Here is a 20,645-nt window from a genome sequence, read left to right on the forward strand (position 1 = left end):
CATTCCTTTTAAATGAATTTTTCTGCAGATGAGATTTCTGCTTTGGTAGGAAATAGTGATTTGGTAGTAATGTACCCATACAAAGTCATATTTTAATTTCTCTAAGACTCTGAGACTAAGAAGTCACAGTCTGAAAACAACAATCTTTCTGGTTTTACTTCTGGGCACACAGCATATGATGTCCAGGTAGACCAAATACGTAACAGTTGGTAACATTCTAATTATTTGGCCCACAGATTAATTTTGAGGATTTTAATGTTTCCAAGGCTACACATATGGGCAAAGTTTACGTGATTGTCCATTTTTTAAAGCAATCTCAACTCCTGGTTTTGAACTCATGCCAATTTCTCAGTTATCTTAGATAACTCAAGAGTTTTGGTTCAGAAAATGCTAAATTTTGACAATAGAGTTTGCTAATTCTGCTAAATTAATCTATTATTTCATTGCCAGTGTGCATTTTCATCAAATCCCCAATGTTTATTGGAAAAAAATAAGGCTAACCTTCTAATTCAGCCAATGAGAACTGTTTAACAGGGAAAATATTGAAGTGTTTTTTTCACAAGAGTAGGATATAATCTTGATGTGTACCCATAGCTGGGAGGAACCTACAAATGCTCATGAACACATTCAAAGAAGAGTGCAGAAAAATCAGTCTTTTCAAAATGGAGGAAGTGCATTTCTCTACAGTGTACTAAATATGATCTTTAATCACAATTCAATATGAACCTCAAGAGAACACCAAACGTGCTGTTATTTTCACTATTCTCTTATCAAGCATAGAGGATAAAAGCCGTTTTTAAAATATTTCATCCATTTATAAATTCAAAAATGTTCCTTATGTTTTTTGCTTCCCTTTGTATTTTTGGATTTGGTGTCAAAACATATAAAACTGTGGTCCAGAGTACATTCTAGTGTGTCAAAAAATAAATTGTAGTTAAATGAAGATACAGCTATGCTCTATACAATTATGAATTCTGTGATAGAATCAGGAGAGAGATTGGAGAGGGATATGGGGATTCTATTCAGCTGTAAATCCATCTGGATTTTTGTTGGAAGGTTCCAATTACTGCTTCGATCGCATTGCACATTATTGTTCTTTTTAGGTTTTCTACATCCTCTTGCTTCAACTTGATAGGCAACATATATCTAGAAATTGCTCCCTATTTTGTAGATTTTCTAATTTGTTGGAATATAAATTTTTAAAATATTCTCTAATCATCCTCTGGATTTCAGAGATTTCTGTTGTATTATCTCCTTTGTGATTTCTAATGTTATAAATTTGAGTCCTCATTCTTTTTCCTTTTATTAGTGTGGTTAGTGGTTTATCAGTTTTGTTATTCAAGTCTGTTTCAGTGATCATTTTTATTGTTTTTTCTTTTTTATTAATTTCTATTTTGATTTTCAATATTTGTTTCCTTCTCTTGATTCATAAAAATGCTTACTATTGCTTTTCTGAGACCTTGAAATGCATGCTTTGGTTGGTTTCTTGGGTCTTTCTTTTAATGTTGGTGATCATAGCTATAAAGATTCCTCTTAGAATCGCCTTTGCTGTATCCCACCGACTTTGTATGCTGTGTTAATATTCTGGTTGATTATAGGAATTTTTGAACTTTTCTTTGATGGACCAGATCATTCAGGAGTATCTTGTTTAATGACTATGTATTTGTGTAGTTTCTGTAGTTTGTTTCTTTCTGTTGATTTCTAATTTCACTCCATGATTATCTGAAAAGACATGAGAGACTATTTCAATTAAAAATTTATTTAAACACATTAAACATGTTTTCTTGGCTGACTTCCAATGTTTTCCTTATTTTTCCTCCATACATCATGGACTTATTGATAATGTACAATTATTAGTACAAACTCAAAATTTCATTGTTTTCTATATCCCTGGGTAGGGTGTGAATTCTACAAATCAGATGTAGAATGAAGAGAAATTCTATGAATGGTAACACACAGGGGAGCTCCCCACATACAGAGTCCATTGCACAACAGAGACTTATGTTTCGGTACAGCTGTGTGCCTAGCCAGTGGGTCTGTTCTTAGAAACGTCAAATGAAGGTGTCGTTAAATGAATGATATGGTCTAAATGTAGGAGAGGACAATGGAAAAATATTCCTCATGTGTTGTCATGATTCTTGTCATATGCCAATCATAAATTATGTGTTTTTCATGCATTGGTTCTGGCTTTAGGGGAACGGGATAGTAATGCATGTACTGGGTCATATTTCTGTAGAGGCTATAGTTCTCATTGTCTTTGATCATATTCCTGAATCATATCTGCTCAGGTTGTCATCTCCATTTTATATTCTTTCTGTTTTCCAATCTTGAAAATTTTATAATGTGTTTCTATTACCTTCAGTTTTTTTTTCATCTGACTCATATATTCCATTTAGGTGTCAGGTTTGAAATACATTATTATGCCCATGGATTTTTTCAACATTTTCATTCTCTCAATATCATGATAATGATTTGTTTGGTTCTCCAGGAAGATAGGCTGGAAAATTACATGCAAAAACAGCCATTTAATTTAAGGAAATAATTAGGAACGACACACCCACCATGTCAGTTTCATGGATGTGAACATTGGTAATGGAATTAAAGACCTGGGAGTGGAATAAATGACTAATGCAGCTCAATTGCCTGATAGTAATATAGTTAAGATGAAGAATTTTCTGAGCCAAAAATTCTAACTTGTTTGAATTAAGTGTGAAATTAACATAAGTTAAAAAACAGAAGTTGAAATCTTTAAGAAAGGGGAAATTTAATAAGCATTATCCATGTATCTGGTCTTTGAAATATATTGAAATCCTCAAAATTAATAAGTGGATCCCACAGGAGGATGCTACCAAATGGACAATATTTGTCCTACATGGCAATAATGGGCTATGTGAATAGAAGTAAAAATGGATTTTTTTTGACTATTATAAGTTTGTCTAGGATCATATATAGAGAAATTAACATGGTTTTATGTAGAAACATGATTACCAACTTTCAATCTCTTTCCAAAGCAGAAACCTCATAGCCAGAAAGATGTATTTGAAAACAGTGATTTGGAGGCAGGTCTAACTCACTACATTGCATTGATTCGACATTGATTAAGTCAAAATGCAAAGAAATGTTATGTCAGCAAACAGGACAATCAATCCTTTACCAACTATTCAGATCTTAATGGACATGAGGAAAAAATCATAGTAAAGATAAATATGAATCTTATGTATGCATAATAATATGCTCATAATAATATACTCGGGTCATGGTAGTGTTCCCTAGGACGCTGCAGGCGCGGGAGAGAGATGGTCACCAGATGGAGCTGGAGAGAGATGGTCACCAGATGGAGCCGCGCCAAGTCCGCAGTCTGTGGGTCAAGGACGGCGTGTTGTGTGCGTGGAGCGCCCCCTGCAGACCAGGCCGGGGCGCACTGCTTGGCTGGCGCCAGCTTTATGTAAATTAACTTTATGTAAATAAGGGCTGCTCCAGGGCGGGGCGGCCCTCGCGTCCAATAAGAAGAGCCCCGGCTTGGCACCTGCCCACGCTCCGGGAGCGCGCCCGCCCGCGAACCCGCGCACAGCCTCGCCGCCCAGCCGCGGGCGAGCCACTCCCGGACGCCGCTCCACCTTCCAACGAGACCGGGAAGCCCGGCGAGGTGAAGGCCGTCCCCACCGTCCTCGTGGCGTCCCTGCTCCTCCTGCTGTCGCCCACGCCCAGCCTCGGCTCAAGTCCTCCGAGGTAAGCGGCCGGCGAGCGCCCACGGCCCACGGGGCTCTCCAGGGGGCGAGGGCCGGGGTCTCGGGGCCAGCCTGCCACCCTGCGCGGCAGTGGACCTCCTGGCGGCGTTTGAAGTGCCAGGGACGCCCCGGGTCTGGCCCCAGCCCGAGGGCAGCGCTGAAGGGTCGCCTTCAAGGCTCTGCCCGGCCGCGGGGAAGGCGTGGGACCCTCCCGGCCGCCGGCAGGTCCTCGGAGCCGGCCCTGCGGAGCGCGCTTCCCCTGGGAACCGCAGGACTCCGCGCTCTGGCCTCGAGTGGGGACTCCCGCGGGGACCTGGTGACCGCCAGCACAGCGAGGGCCGGCGTCAGCGTGGCCTTTGAATTCCGTAGGCAGCAGAAAGCTGTGTATTTGTGCAAACCAGCGGGTTCGCGTCTCCACGGAACCTTTTGTACCGCACTTTGACGTCTTGGGTTTGCCAAAGGGGAATTTGTTGTTGCCTCACAGTAACAACAGCAGAAGGACGTGCGTCTGCTACCCGATGTAAGTTGCCTTTTCCTACTTTTCACAGATTGGTCGCAGGAAAAGCCTGTGGATCATATACGTGAGCGGGGAATTGTAATGTTATGGGTTAGTGGGGCCCCCAGAGATGGAGTTTACAGCCACATTTCTTGGAGAACCCTTTACAGTTCTTACGGAATTTTCTGTTCCTGCGGCATACTTATGGCAATTAGCTTAATCATATGTGCACACACACAATGTCGCTAAAGTTGTATTCCATCACCTCATTACAAGGTACAGTACATTTTGTAGAGAAGTAAATTGTTTGGTTCTTGGCTTACTGGCTGAAAAGACAAATACCCCAAACCACCACACAATACTGAAATTTTACTTGGATTGAGTTTTTGCTATCAGGATGATTCGTGTTTTGAAGTTCTTGCTAGCTTTTTTAGATGGCGTGACAAATTTTGTTTTTAAAGATAGTGGAATGAGATGGACATCATTACCCTAGGTACATGTATGGCTGCACATATGGTGTGACGTTACATCGCCTACAACAAGAGAATTGAAAAGTTGTACTGCAATTGTGTACAATGAATCAAAATGCATACTGCTGTCATATTAACCTAATTAAAAAATTGATTGATTTAAAAATTAAAAATATATTTAGTTACACATGGACACAATATCTTTTTTGTCATAAACCTTTTATTACGCTTTATTTTTTAAATTTATTCTGATTTGTTATACACGATGGCAGAATACAATTCATTTTATATTATACATATAGAACATGATTTTTTAAAACATTGATTGTACCCAGAATATTTTCACACCATTCGTGTCTTATACATGTACTTAGGATAATAATGTCTAACTCATTCCACCATCATTCCTTTCTTCCTCTCCCTTCCCCTCCCTCTCCTATGCTCTTTCTAAATTTCCTCCATTCCTCCCATGCTCCACCCTGCCCATCACCATTCTGTGTTTGGCTTTTGGGTTTTGGGGATTGCCTTGCTTCACTTAGCATTATATTCTTCAGCTCCATCCATTTACCTGCGGTTGCCATGATTTAACTCTCTTTTAATGCTGAGTAATGTTCCACTGTGTGTATATACCAAGGTTTCCCTACCCATTCATCTACTGAAGGGCATCTATCTTTTTAGTTTCAGTCAGAAGAATGAAGAAGGTAGAATGGATAGTTAGTCTTTTGAAGTGATGCCATATTTATTAGAAAAATTGAAACAAGTTATTGGTTAAAATATGCTACAGGGCCCATTGGAAAGCATATATAAAACAATATTCACATCAGCTAATAGTAGTCTAAGATGAGCGGATATATCATTAATTAATCATTTTTAACTTGTTAAACAAATATAGTGTTTTTAATTTTTAAAAGATAGTCTTTTAAATACCTTTATTTCATTTTAAAAATGTGGTGCTGAGGATTGAACCCATGCTAGGTGAGTGCTCTACTACTGAGCCACAACCCCAGCCCCAAATGCAGTTTTACTGAGGGCTATTACAATATGATTTGTCTGTGTAATTTTACATTGTGATTTGAAGATCAATATAAGTTGATATGTAGATGTAATTGGATTATGAGCATTTCAGTTTGCATGCACTTAGAATATTTTACACTTGTGATCTTGGATTGTTCTGCATTTTTCCTGTTTACTCACCCAGCAAAGAACCAGTGGGTCAAGAAACACTGAGGATGATCCCTTGCTGACAATTTGCATCCGGGTGAAAACAACAACAATAAAATGATTATATCTCATGTGAAGGGCAGGAATGTTTGAAACAACATAGGGATTTTTTACGACCCAGAAAATGCAATAAGAAGGACCCTGGAGGGATACAATATGAATGTCATCTATGTAGCAAACACTTAAATCAAACCTCTGATCTCAAGAGAATCAATGAAACTAAAACAGGAGAAATGATGCGTGAATGTAATTTTTGTGAGAAAGTCCTTAGGAACTGTTCTGAGCTTAGACAACATGAGAGAACCAAAACTGGCGAGAAGAAAATGAATGCCATGTGTGTGGGAAAGCCTTTTGTAAATTATACAACATTTAAATGCATGAGAAAACTCACACAGGAGAGAAACCATATGAATGCCATGTGTGTGGGAAAGCCTTCAGCAAATCAGTTCATCTTAGACATCATCAGATAATCCACAAAGGAGAGAGACCATACCAATGTCAATTGTGTGGAAAATCCTTTAGTCTGTCATGCTACCTTAGAATACATTATAGAATCCACACTGGAGAAAAATGATATCAATGTCAATTTTGTGAGAAATCCTTTGGTCAGTCATGCCACCTTAAAATACATGAAAGAATCAACACTGGAGAGAAACCATATCAATGACAAATTTGTGGGAAACCCTTTGGTCTTTTATGCTTCCTTAAAACACACCAGAGTATCCACACTGGTGAGAAACCATATGAATGCCCTGTGTGTAGGAAATCCTTCAATCCAGCAAGCCACCTGAGACTGCATCAAAGAACACACACTGGAGAGAAACCCTACCAGTGCCACATGTGTGGGAAATCCTACAGTCAATTGTGTTACCTTAAACCACACCAGAAAATTCACACTGGTGAAAAACCATATGAATGTGATGTGTGTGGGAAAGTCTTCAGTCTATCATCTGGCCTTAGATACCCTGAGAAAACACATATTGAAGAAAAACATTCAAATGTCACCTGTGTGGAAAAGCTTTCAGTACATACTCTCTTCTGAGATGGCATGATAAAATACATACTGGAGAGAAACCATACAAATGCCCTGTGTGTTGGAAAGATTTTAGCTGATCAGCTGGCCTAAGAGTTCATGAGAGAACATACACTGGAGCAAAATAACATGCATGCCACCTGTGTGGCATAGTCCTTGACCATCACCGTACCATTAAAAAAATCAAAGAAGAGTAACCTTGGAGAGTGGTCACTGGAATGTAGCCTGTGTGGAAAGGCCTCTATTAATATCTTAACCTTAGAAAACACGAGCCAGCTCAATAAAGAGAAACCTCATGTGTGGCATCTATGTGGGAAAGGCTTCAGTCAATCTTATTGCATGAGAAAATGCACATGAAATCAATTGTGGGAATGCCAGCTGTTTGAGATCTTGCCAATGTTCTGCATGTAGGAACCCATGATGGAGACAAATTTGAGTTCCTGTAGCATATATTCTAACTTGGTATTGCAAGATATAATAACTAAAAATTTTTGACTTCTATTTCATATATTTCTGCTCCTACTCTTATTTTTTCTTTCCTACTCACCTAATTTCAAAATAAACTGATTGCTGACCTATTTATTACTGATGAAAGTATTTTAAGTTATAAATGTTTATCTGTGTACTCTTTTATCCCACAGATTCTGACATTGAAAGATCTCTCAGCTCATTTAGTTCAAAGCACTTTTTATTTACTTCTCTTTTGCCTTTTTCCTTGCCATTTTATGTTGAAGGACTTGACATGGGTGATGGGTTCTATAGATCTCAAGTGGATTGATTTCTAATATAATAAACTATGCAGGAAACACAGTCTTCCTGGTTTAAATTATTTAGAAGTGTAATGGAAATGCTTAAAATTTGAATGATAAGATTGTACTTATTACATACATGTCAAAATTGATAAAATTGCATTTATCCAATATGTGCATTTGATTGTTCTTCAGCTTTACCTCAATAAAGCTATTTTTAAAAATGTGAAGCAAACTTCAACTCTATATGTGAAATCTAAATCTGAGCACCCCAAAATTGATGAATCACCATTAATCTGTTTGAAAAAATTTTAAGTAATTTTAATCCTCTGTTGACAAACACAAGTTCCTGGAAAATAAGCCATATGAATAAAATTTGTTTTCAAAAGCCCTAGTAAGTGATCCTTCTTAAATTGCATGAATATTATAACCCCTGTCAAGAAAAGATTGTAGTAGTCTACGTTCTCAATTCTCAGCTTTTAATATACCAGAGTGTTTGACAGGAAAGTCATATTGACACTATCCAGGTCCTAGACAGGATTTCCTCAATCCTGTGTACTTTCAGACCTAACCCTACCCCCTTGTATTCCTCAGGAACTTCTTGAGCTTCATTCACATTGGTTCCCTTGTATCCACTGGTGGGACTTTTGAGAACAATCCCATAAACAACAAAAAGTATTTTCAAGGATTTTACTTTCAATTATTATGTGCTTGAATCTCTCCATTTAATCTGGTATTCCAAAGAGGGGGGAATGAATGATTAAATTTACATTAGTAATTTACAGTTTTATTTTTTTTAAGAGAGAGTGAGAGAGAGAGGGGGAAAGAGAGAGAGAGAATTTTAACATTTATTTATTTTTTCTTAGTTCTCGGGCGGACACAACATCTTCGTTTGTATGTGGTGCTGAGGATCGAACCCGGGCCGCACGCCCGCTAGGTGAGCGCACTACCACTTGAGCCACATCCCCAGCCCTACAGTTGTATTCTTGTTACTCAGATCAACAATGATTACAAGTAGAATGAAACAGTTTTAATCTGAGAGACATAATGACACAAAGAGTGTGGTTGGAAAATTGTTGCCTTTAATGATATTTTCCCCATGTTCTTTGAACAAGAAAATAAATTTTAATTTGTGCTGGAATTTTTGAAATAGGCCAGAAACTTGGTGGCAACACCAATAAAATCCATTAAGTCACAGATTAACAGGTCAGAAGTCCAAGTCAGAGCAGGTTGGATCCTCTGGAAGCCTGTCACAGGACCTTATGCAGGTGCTGGCTGCATCATGATCTCCTTGGGGCCTATTGATCCCCTCTCTCTCAGTCTTTGGGGAGGGTGCAGTTCCTTGGGGCTGTGGGGCTGTGGACCTGAATTTTGACACCCTGATTTTTGTTTCCTTTTATATGTCTCCTTATATTCTGTGGAAATTTGCAGACTTGGGGTGTGTTTGTGTTTGTTGCAGTGTTTGATTCTTTGGGCTGGCTAGACAAGCACTATACCACTGCACTGTACCTAGGCCCACAGTTGCTTCTTCTGTGCCTGAAGGAGACCTGTTCAGAGTTTGATTCTGTCTGCAAACCTCCTATTACAAGTAATAGATTTCTGTTACACCACTCAGCTTTTCAGGTTCTCTCAGGTAATTTCCCTTTGATTAGATCACAGTGTTAGTAATTGTATGAGCAAACTACCCCCCTCATTGCCAGTTTTTGTGGCTGGGAACAAAATATGTGTGACAAGAACAACTTATAGAACAAGTATTTTGTTTTGGACTCAGTTTTACAGTTTCAGTCCATGGCCACCTGACTGCAATGCTTTAGGCCTGAGGTGAGGCAGAACATCCTGGCACAAGGGCATGAGAGAGAAAAGATACTCTCTAATGGCAACCAGGAGCAGAGAGAGTGAGGAGCCAGGGATGAGGTGCTTATTCCCCAAGGCCATTAGGGGACTACTTCCTCAAGCTCTGGCCCAACTTCCAACAGTTTCCATCCAGTAGCCCATTCAAATTATTGGCCAATCAATTCACTGATCAGGTCACATCCATCTCTCCTAATGTTATCATCTCACCTCCAAAATTTTGGAACATTTCTAGATTTCTAATATGACACTTTGAGGGAGACCTCATTTCCAAGCCATAGTCATGAACAAGAGAGCAGGGTGAGGACAATGATGGTGACAGAGCCACAGGGAACCTCATCAGAAAGGAGAGCACCACAAAGATGAAGCCTTGGGTATCAGATCCTTCTTCAGCTGTAATTGTACCTCTGGATGTAATTTAACAAATCTAGTCTTTCAGTGTCAGGTCACACCCTACCCAGTGGCTAGGACACTCGTGTTGTCCAAACTATCACAACCTCCAATCACCCTGACAACCAAAGCATCAAAAATAAAATAACATGAAAGCTCACTGGTAGCTATTCAATGAATAACAAACCCATTGAGGATCAGGACATTGAGGCAGAAACAGAGGAACTCATTTCCTTAACAATTCCACCTCTGGCTAGGCACCCAAGGGAATCCTAAAATTCCAGACTCCAGAGCCCCAGGAAGAAAAATTCCAAGATGAAAGCCAGCCTCTGCAATATGGTGAGGCCCTAAGCAACATAGAGTGGCCCTACCTCAAAAAATGAAAAGTCCATATAGTTACTTCACAAAAACATGGGCAAATGAACACATTTCCCCAAAAAGAAATACAAATGCCCAACAAACACCTGAAAAAAGTGATTGATATCATTAGTTATCAAGAAATGACAATGATAACCAGAAAAGACATAAAATGAATATCACCAAAGAAATAAAAATGTAACAAATGTTGACAAGGATGTAAAACCTTCATGTGTAGAAGTTAAATCTTATATAGTTGTGAGGTCACTTGGTGATCAACAACATATCTGTTAATGAAGTGGAAACAGTTCAGTTTAAACGTGTGTGTTGGTATGCACACACGTGCATGTGTGTGCCTGTGCAGCCATTCTCGAAGATACCCAAACAAACCTTGGGATTCTATAGTGTTTAGTATCTCTCATGTGTGGATTAGGAATATTTGAGGCTTTGCCCATTCAATTTTTATTTTGCATACTGTTTGCTGTTTACAATAGGAACTAGAAAGTGCAATGCCAACCTCTCTGTGCAAGAACAGTTTCACCCCAATGTGGCAAATTCCATTTTGACTTGCTATTGGCAAGGATTACAGAGACCAATGTGTGGGCTCACATCCTGGCCCTTCATGGAACCATTCCCCGGGCAGTGCTGGTACAGGGCTGAGCCTCTGATTTAATATGACAGAGTTTCTTGCCATTTTTGCACAGATAATTTCACCTAAACAGATGCCCTATGTTTCCACCCACATCTCCATACCAGTAATGATTTGTATACTTCAAAATAGATAGAATAGGGACTTTGGATGTTCTCACACAATTACATGGTATCACTGAGGAAGTAGATTTACTCAATGAACAGAGGTGTGGAAATATCAGGTGGTACTCTGCAGATATACACAATTATTCCATCAATTAACAGGAAAAACAAACAAAGATAGAGATGGTATGTAAGCTCCCTTCTCTTTATTTACTTTCAATTTACTTTATTTCACACTTCAGTCAGTTTATAAATTCAAATGCCTTTGGCACAACTAGGTGTGGTATTCCATATTTGGATCAACTTGTTAATTTCCATAACACTGTAACTTTCGACTCTTATTTATTTTCTGAAATACTATTGTAAATTTTAAAATCTGATATTTTATCTCTTATTTGTACTCTATTGCTAAGTATTTATGTCATATCTCTATAATATAACCTCTAAAATGTGCACTTGGGAAATAAATGAAATTTGCTTCTATCCATTAGAAACTAATTTGAGGTTTTTCAGGGATATCTAATAGGTGAATCTTTCTTTCCCATAAATATTAAAAAAGAAAACATAAGAGAATTGATCATCACATTTTAATAACCTAGTTTATATCATCATTTTTTCTATAATTTCTTTAAATTTATAATTTCTATAAATTATCTAATTTATATTTTTACTATGACAAATTAAATTCAGGAAAATTAAAAGCCTTCAGAGGAATTTGTTCACTAAAAACCTAGACCAATAAAAGGAGAAAATATCATCTTATGTACATAAAGTTCCTTTGGGGCAGTTTGATGGGGTCACCTTTCAAGGCCACATGATAACACTCCTAATGCTATCAGTGGGACCAAATTACATCTATTCTAATCATCTCTGGGATATTTTGAAACTGATCACATAACATTTCTTTATACCTAAATATTTTGATACATGCACATTTGTAAAGTGAACACAATACTTTGTACAATTGTCACTATATTGCTTCATCCTCCACCTTGGCTTCTTAAATATAGAAATAATTGCACATTAACTGGACCTGGTAGTACACACTTTAATCTCAGGAACTCAGGAGGCTGAGGCAGGAGGGTTGCAATTTGGAGGCCTGCCCTGGGAACTTAGCAAGACCCTCAGATCTTAGCAAGACTCTCTCTCAAAATAAAAACTGAAAGGACTCGGGATGTGGCTCAGTGGTAAAGCTTTCCTGGTTCAATTCTAGCAGCTAAATAAACAAATATATACATAAGAAATAAAAATAGTTTCACATGAAATGTTACTCTCTTGTTGAATATACCTATAGTTTACTGCATTGCACTGTGGTTTGCTAGTGATTGATAAAGATACACTAAGATTGTTTAAATTTCCTATGTCCTGTAGATCAACATTAGTAGTTTCCAACTCTCAAATGCCTTCTCTTCTATACTTCCAGAATTTACCTATTTCCTCATCCTTACTTTCCAAACTCTTATTCTAAATTAATCCTTTATGAAGTCTGGTGGAACACTTCAGAAAGAGCCAACAACAATGAGTAAGTGTGGAAATTCCATAATAATTTTGTGTTGAGATTGAGAAAATAAGATGTTACCATAAAGGAAGGACTGATTGGGGGTTCCTCTGTCCATGTCATTCTGCAGTTCCCAGCCTCACATTGAAATGCATTCCAAAAAAATGAGGATTCTGCTTATTCCACATCATTTCCTTTGCAGTCAGTTTTCTGTCCGTTGCGTGTACATAGTTCAGCCATTGTTTGGAGGTTTGATGCATCCAGTATTGAAGGAGGGAGAAGAAGAGAATGTATCTACACATTTTTATGATTGTGTGTTTAAACTGGGACACAACAGTTGTTGAAAAAAATCAAGTCACTGATTTATAAGTCAGGATTCCAGGTCCGACCAGGCTGGGTCCTCTGAAAACTTCTCATGGGCCCTCCAGTTGGTGTTATCTGGGGCTGTGATCTCAGGAGAGGCTGCTGGTCCTCACATATCCCACAGACTGTTAGAAGGGTTCCATTCCGTGGGGGCTGGGGACCCCAGTTTTCATACTCTGGCTTCTGTTCCCTCCTATATATCCCTGTCCCTTTCTATTCTATGAGGTACTCTGTATAATTTTTTCTACCATTTCAGGAGAGGGCAGTCAGGGCCTCAGGCTTGCTGGTTTTGCAGTGCACCACTGCATCTCACAACCCACTCAAGGTTGCTTCTTTAATGCCAGCTAGAGACCTTCTTAGGGTTCAAAACTCTGCCTGAAATTCTCCTTTCATAATTAGAACAAGAAATTATCAGGCTCACCTGGTCAACTTAGGTTCACTCTGGATTTTTCCCTGTGATTAACTGACAATGAATGGAAATTGTATCTGCAAAATCCCTTCATAATTTCCTCAAAACCCAGCCCTGAGAGGTGGGTGCACAGAGCCCTGGACAGTATTTCAGAATTACTTCCTCAACACAGTGACTTTCTGCTCTCTAACCAACACAGAGAGTGTGTGAGCCCCTCAGTTTCCTGGAGCTACTCCTTAGTACTCAGCACAAAGTCCTGGGACAGGAGAGACGGAGCATGGTGAGGGGGGGAAATACACTTCCCTGGACATTATTGTCACAGCTCACTTTCTTCCTTTAAGAACAGGCTTTTCTCATAATCGCTCTATGCCAGTGATCATGGTGTGTTTGGTAAAAACTGGAGTTTTGTCTATTGTAATGTGGGAAATATGGAAATCAGACTCTGAAACCGGAATTATTCATTTAATTTATTTTTTGTTTTGTTTTGCTTTTGGTATTTCTAGGATTGTAGCTGCCACTGGTCATACCATTTCCCCAAACTATCCTTACAAAATCTGAGCTTCCATGTGTGCTCCTTAATGTCTCAGGGCCTCTTGCTTCTGTTCCGATGATGTGTTGACTGTCTCCACAATGGAAATTTAAAGACATCTCTGCTGGTAAGTCAACTGGATGAGGGTTAGGGAAAAAGAACAGGGGTGTCACAGGGTAGGTGGAACCCCCACATCCAACTTCAGGGTTCTCCCTGAGTCAGAACTAAGAAGGAGAGGTCTCAGGAACTTAGGCTCAGACCCCAAAGGTCATGAGGATCCATAGGGGATCTTAGCAAGGTGTGGCCTGCATAATGTCAGGGCCAGGGGAGGTTGGCACATCCCTGCATTATCTGGGAGGAACTGAGAATGTGGGAACTGACTGGCTGGTGAGAGTGGCTTGTCCCTGTGTGGGGTGAGGAGGGAGATGGGGAGGAAGGAAAGCAAGGAAAGGGGAGGGGGAAGAGAGTTGGAGAGACTCTAACCAAACACAGCCAGGTGCAGATGCCCCCCTAGGGGTGTGTCACCTAGTCTCCCAGGGCCCTGACACGTGGGTGGAGACCACGATGTGCACAGGGAGTTCAGGACTGTGGAGCCCACCTGTGGAGAACTGGGCGACACAGGCACTTATGAACTGAACTACTGACACTCACTCCAGAAGAGGGAAACCTGCTTCAGGGCCAGCAGGAAACTGGTCTGCAGGGGTGTGGCCAGTATGGGCGGGGCCTTAGGCTCCTCTACAGCACCTTCAGGTCCTTGCTGGCCTGGGGCCCTCCACACCTCCAGACCAAGGCACCTCTGTCTCCATGGAGCTCAGTAGCAGGCTTGGTGTCCAGTAGGCATGGGCTGCATCTGCAAGGTAAGGTTCGCATTTCCCACTTATGTGAAAATTTAGAGTCCTGAAGATATTTATGCTGAGCATGCCAGTATTTTCTTCTCAATGCTGAAAAACACATTATGACAAAATCTGTATATTGAACCAGTCCTGTCAGAACCGCAAGGTTACATGATGCAGCCTCAAAGTGGGGACTTTGATCAGGGTCCATATAGGGGGTGGATCAATTTAGAAACTTCTGTGGGTCCTGCATTCAGACCAGTTATTCAGGTAAGGACATTCAGCTGGACCCATCTGGGTTTCTCACTTGAACCTGGTTTCCATTTCTACTCGCCAGGTGTACACCAGCACCCCAGCTGAGCCAGGGTGAAAGTGAAGAAGCTCCCAGGGTCAATGTTCAGCCTGAGGAGGGAAGAACACCTGCCGTTCTGGGGCTGAAAACGCATTGGCCACAGAACCCTCAGCTGGATGAACTGCACCTATCTCAGTCAGCAGCTCTCAGCCTGGGGCCAGTAGTTCTGTCCATGGAGAGGCCTGGCAGGCAGGAGGGAGCCTGTCTCCCAGGACAGCAGGCTGCCTTGTGCTGCAGCACCACGTCACTGCCCAGCACCTCTGAGACGGGTCAGAACGTCAGGAACTGAACCCACAGTCCACACTAGAGGTGGACTCCTTCCTGGAAGACCCCACGAGATTCCTGCAGGTCAATGAATATTTACATACAGTAGTCCCTATGCAGCAAAGCATGAGAGTAAGGGAGGAATTCTTCAGACATGACTTGAGTTGTTCTTCGTCACTAAGGTTGGTCAAGTGCACACACACTACAGAGGGGTGCAGAGTTGAATGGCAGGTGCTCCTCACCTGAGCACTTCTTTTAGGTCATTGTTCTTCTTCACACACTCTGATGTCTTCTCTTCTGAGGGCAGGTACTGAGGTCTAGGAGAGTAGTGAGGGCATGAGACCTAAATAAAGGGAAATGGCAAGCCCCAACACCCAGGACTTCTGAAATCCTCCCCCCAGCCAGCAGGAGTACAAGGAGGCCATTCCCCTCTGCCCATCACACAGACAGACTCCACTCCAGGAAGGTCTCTCTATAATTCCCCCTGGATGGGAGCATTAGATTCGCTGCTGCACCTGGACACAGTGCTCCAGCACAGCTTGCCTCTCTGAGTTTCAGCACCTGGCAACAGAGACCTGTGTTCTCAGTACCTCTAGCTTCTATACCCCAGTGCCTGTGCATGCAGAGCTCCACGGAAAGCTCCCTTCCTTTTATGGAAATTCTCCCTGACATTTTCCTTCTCATCCTTCCAGCACCTGCACCCTGCTTCCTTTCTTAATGTATTTCACTATCAATCACTCAAACCAAGGGACATGAGAATTAAATCCCACAATGCATTGGGGGGTTCAAGCACAGGTGCCTGAGCACAAGGCATCCTGAGCCACATGTGAGAAAAGAGTGAAATGCAGTAAAAGTCACTTTGGTAGGAGAAGGCATATTGTTTTCCAAAGGCTGCCCTGCTCAGACATCTTTTTATATGACTGCATTTACTATTGCTCAGAATTACAGTGATCTTTCAGGGAGGAAATTGATACACTTCAATGATCCCAACCCTAGTTTAGATAAGAAAGGCCACTTTGCACGAAGGGTGTCACTGTGCTGTGCTGTCTCCCATAACAGGGATGTGCCTGTATCCCATGTTATAGGGCATAGTCTGTGAGGGGACTAACATCACCTTGGGCATTGACCTTACTAAAGATATAAGTGTTTACCTCTATCCAGATTTCACAGTCACACATTTCTAGAATTTAAGCCCTGCTTCTCAAAGTGAATTCCATGTCATTGGGGGTTTACGAAGCTCTTTAGATAAATAGTTCTCCTCCATGATTCTCCATAGAGATCACCTGCCTTGTTTTTTTAAAGTCATTTTAAGAAGTATCATCACATCAAATACTCCCTGTGAATAAGGACAGCAGTGTTAGTGCTCTCAGAGAGGAGGGAAGAGGCATCTGCTTCATGTCCCTAGGAAGCCATAGAGACTTTCTTGATCCTAGTCAGACAGGTTTCCAAAGGGAGAGAATGGTGACTGCATGTCACTGACTTGTGGTCTTTTCCAGCCAACTCCAGTGATTCTCAAATTTTGCTCACACTTTGAATGGCTTAGACATTATTTTAAATTTCCAGTGTCCAGGCCTGAAACAGTAAAACAAACTTTTGTATGTCAGTTATTAGCATTTAATAGGTTTGTTGAGAGAGAAGGGGAAAATACAGTGATAGAGGATTCAGCATACAGTATCAATCAGCTTGATTGCTGTATTCACTATTTTAGGGCCACCCAGTGTTCCCAGGGTGAGGCAAGTAGAGATTCTGTGTATAGCAAATAAACTTTGTGAAGAAAACCATTTTGAAAGAGATTTGCATAGCCAAGCAGTCAAAATGTGGACATGGCATCCCACACTAGGGAGAATATTATTAACATTGAAATAAATGTTTAGGACTACTGAAGAAAGACTTTAAAGAGCCACAACATGCAAGGTCAAGATAAGCATTTCTCAATGTAGGTCCGTAATTAGGCCCATCAACAGTTCCCCCCTCTATGTCTTAAACAACCTGAGTAGTAAGACAATTTTATGTTCAGCTGTATGCACACAGCTAATAAGGCATGTTATAATAAACAAGGCTAACATGAGAAGAATACTGAGTATGCCATATATTAACAGATTGTAGGGATTAATTTATGAAATTAACTTTTGCCAATGGTTAAGTAGGTGTTTAGCCCACCCTTGGATGAAGGTGGGAACTGTAGGTATCTTAATTTGAGTATAATTCATTTTTATAATTTTAGTAGTCAAATTAAGGAGAGTTTGTTGAAATGATTGACCCAAGGTCCATGAATATGATTTGACTAATTAGTATAATTTTGTAAAGAATCACTCCAAAGAAATTGAGTCACACAAATGTCCATAAAATGCATCTCACAAAACAGTCTTTGAGTTTGATGTAGAGCTTTGATTTGCTCTTCTTGAAGGTCATTTTTTTGTTGTTGTTGGAGAACCAAGATGGCAGCATGTAACTGTTGACTGATTCATTTTTGATTCTCAAAAGTGGTGCTGATTTGTTGTGTTATGTTGTTTACAGTCTGGCAATCTGTAAATATTGGGTTAAGGATATTGCAGCAGAGGCACTAGAAGCTAGCATTATAATAAGAGAAATGATTCCAGCCATGATGTGGCCAAGAGTTTCTTCTGTTCCCTTTAGCCCTCGTTGTAACCAATGTATGTAACTTTCTTCCATAGACTGATTCAATTGTCTGTCAGGTTTATAGGAAGCCAGATAAGAGGAAGCATGCAAACTAAATAAAGAAAAGTACTGAACTTATTGGCTGCAACACATGAAATTAAGCAGCAGGTATTGTTGCTGGAATATGGTATTCCTGTTGAGTTAAAGGAATCATTAGTGGCAAGTCAAAGGATAGAGAGGTGACACAAGCTTGAGAATATAATTTCATATCATCCTAAGAGTGGATTGAAACATTGGTTTATTGATCCGCCCAGTGTATAGTGACATTGATATCTCAAAGCAGAGCCCAGGACCATGCATCCAAGTTAACAGTGGAAGACTTGCGTGCATGACAAGGATTCCAAGGAAAAGTGGTGTTATCAAAAGCTTGTGGTGCAGGGGTACACTGGGAACAAATAGGGACAAAATGCTGTTTACAGGTTCCATTAAACTTTTGATCACAACGTGAATGAAGGTCCAAATGGGTCATCAGAACACACTCATAGAAAAATCCTGCAGAAAATGTAGTACAAGGATGTGTGGAAATTCTTTCAGTGATGTTATTATGTGTAAAAACTAAATAAAAACAAAGAGGTTTGTCTGGCAAGGCAATGGAGGAATCCCAGGATACTTTGGAGAAACCTATTGGAGAAGCAATATCTGTAAACAGGTGAGTTTTATTGCTGAATTGAGGAAAGGGCTTATCTCTTTTTACATCTGTTAAGGAAAGGAGGATGAGGGATGAAGGTCCACAAAGGAACAGCCTGTGGGCTCTCAATGTTGAAAGCAATTAAAGGGCAAGTGAAGAGTATAGACAGCTGGGAGATATTTTGATGTGAGTTTCTCCCAATCTGTTCAGCCTGTATGACCAACCCTTTGATGTCACCTCAGGTGATTGGATGTTTTGTTTCCTTTGCCATTTGCTGATACTTTCTCCTCTTGAGAGTCAGTTGGTGCCTCAGGGAATCAGCTGTCCAGGGTTGCACAAGGCTTGCTGGGACCCAGATTGATTGGTATAGCGTTTTCTGGAAAGACACAAGCAAAACTTCACCCTCAGCTTAATAAAGGGTCTGTGGTTGCTATTGTTGTGTCTGAGGATGCTTCCAGACTCTTGTGGTAACTGTGAGGGACCTATTAATGGCTCCCAATGTCTCTGTATTGGGGTATGGTTAGCATCATCAAATTTTTTAAAAACTAACCTGTTTAAGGTCATATTGGTTAAAATATGAGGATTTGCTTTAGTTAGCAAGGGATTCCCCCCTTTGAGTTTTGTGATTTGAGGCTTAATATTTGGGTTGGCTCTCTCAAGCATGGCTTCTCCCTGAGAGTTACAAGGAATCACAGTAGAATTTTGAATACTCCATTGTGCACAGAATTCAACAAGCTTTGGAAGTATAACTGGACCACTGTCCATTTTTACATTAAATGGAATGCCTGCTGCTATAATGCACTTGAGTATATGTTAAAGGACATAATTAGGTTTTTTTCTCCACCATAGGGGTAGCCATAATTACCTGAGAAAAACTGTCAATAGTGACATGTACGTATTTTCATTTACCAAAAAAGGGTATGTGTGTAACATCCATCCACCATAAAGATAATGCATTTAAACACTGTGGATTGACTCCTGGAGGCTGTAAGGGTCCCAAAGGCAGAAATGGAGCACAACTTTTACAAGTTTTATCTGTTTAGTTTGTTGGATAGTGAGTGTAGGAGACAACTGTTTGAGGGAGTGCACGGACTAATGGAAATGAGCATGAGCTCTGGTGCTGATTCCCAATCAGTAATGTATACATTTCCTGTGGTTTGATCTGTTAAACTATTAAGCTTTGAGAGAGTTTCCAGTAACCAGTATGAGCTCTGATATGAATGGTAAACAGTGAATTAGTATATTTCTGGAGCACTCTTTGAAGATAATAAAGGAATATATCCAAAGCTGATTTTGTTTACCTTTAATAAAGGAATGAGGAATCTGGGTATAAGATGGGTACAATAAACACTATCAGTAAAGATATTTATAGCTTGTGAAGTTAGCTTTGATGGCCCATGAGATAACTCTAATAATTGAGGTGAGTTATTAGTTATTATATGGTGGCTCCTTATAAGTGCAAGTTTTGTATTCATCCCTGGTAAGATTATAAATGAGGATTACTAGGCCACCAGAAGAGCTGGCATCAGTAAAGATGAGTTCAGCTCCAGGGATTGGTTCATAACAAATTGTTTTTGAAAAAATTAACTGTTTTAACAATTAAAGCTTGGATAGATTTCCAAAGAGGTAAATGATCATCCAATTTTCCTGGAAAAGCCATAGTTGCACTCTGAAACAGGATATTATTTTTTAAAAGAAGGCTTATCTCCTGTTAATATCAAGGTAAGTTGATCAGGTACTAGCCAAAATAATTGACAAGTCAGTGTGCAGATGTGATGTCATCAGACAAAAAAAAATCTAATTTTGTGGTAATTTTGGAAGAAACATTGATAGAAAGAAGCACCCATTCTATAGGGTTACCTGTTTCCTGCAATAATGTCCTTGTCAGATTCCATCAACTAAGATGCAAGTTAGCAAGTTGATTATTAACCTTCTGCAAGGTTAATAATTTTAGGAGTTAACCTTGTTAAAGACAAAGGGCATATGTCACCCTCCAAACACTGGAACACAGGAGGTACAGCCTATGAAGAAACCTGGAGAAA

General features: G+C 40.1%; 1 long non-coding RNA gene across 2 annotated transcripts; it reads left to right on the forward strand.

Annotated features, from left to right (window-relative positions):
- The first annotated feature begins 36 nt into the window (after positions 1-36).
- Positions 37-19,889, forward strand: LOC144374007 (uncharacterized). 2 transcript variants are annotated; one of them, XR_013433534.1, is made up of 5 exons: positions 37-3,729; positions 4,098-4,248; positions 8,564-8,634; positions 13,822-13,974; positions 15,018-19,889. It is a non-coding gene; the product is annotated as an uncharacterized LOC144374007 (long non-coding RNA). The 2 variants fall into 2 exon arrangements; XR_013433533.1 differs by lacking the exon at positions 4,098-4,248 and having other exon boundaries at positions 1,341-3,729.
- The last annotated feature ends 756 nt before the right edge of the window (positions 19,890-20,645 follow it).

This window comes from Ictidomys tridecemlineatus, unplaced genomic scaffold (genome assembly GCF_052094955.1).
Source record: "Ictidomys tridecemlineatus isolate mIctTri1 unplaced genomic scaffold, mIctTri1.hap1 Scaffold_540, whole genome shotgun sequence".
NCBI classification, from domain to species: domain Eukaryota; kingdom Metazoa; phylum Chordata; class Mammalia; order Rodentia; family Sciuridae; genus Ictidomys; species Ictidomys tridecemlineatus.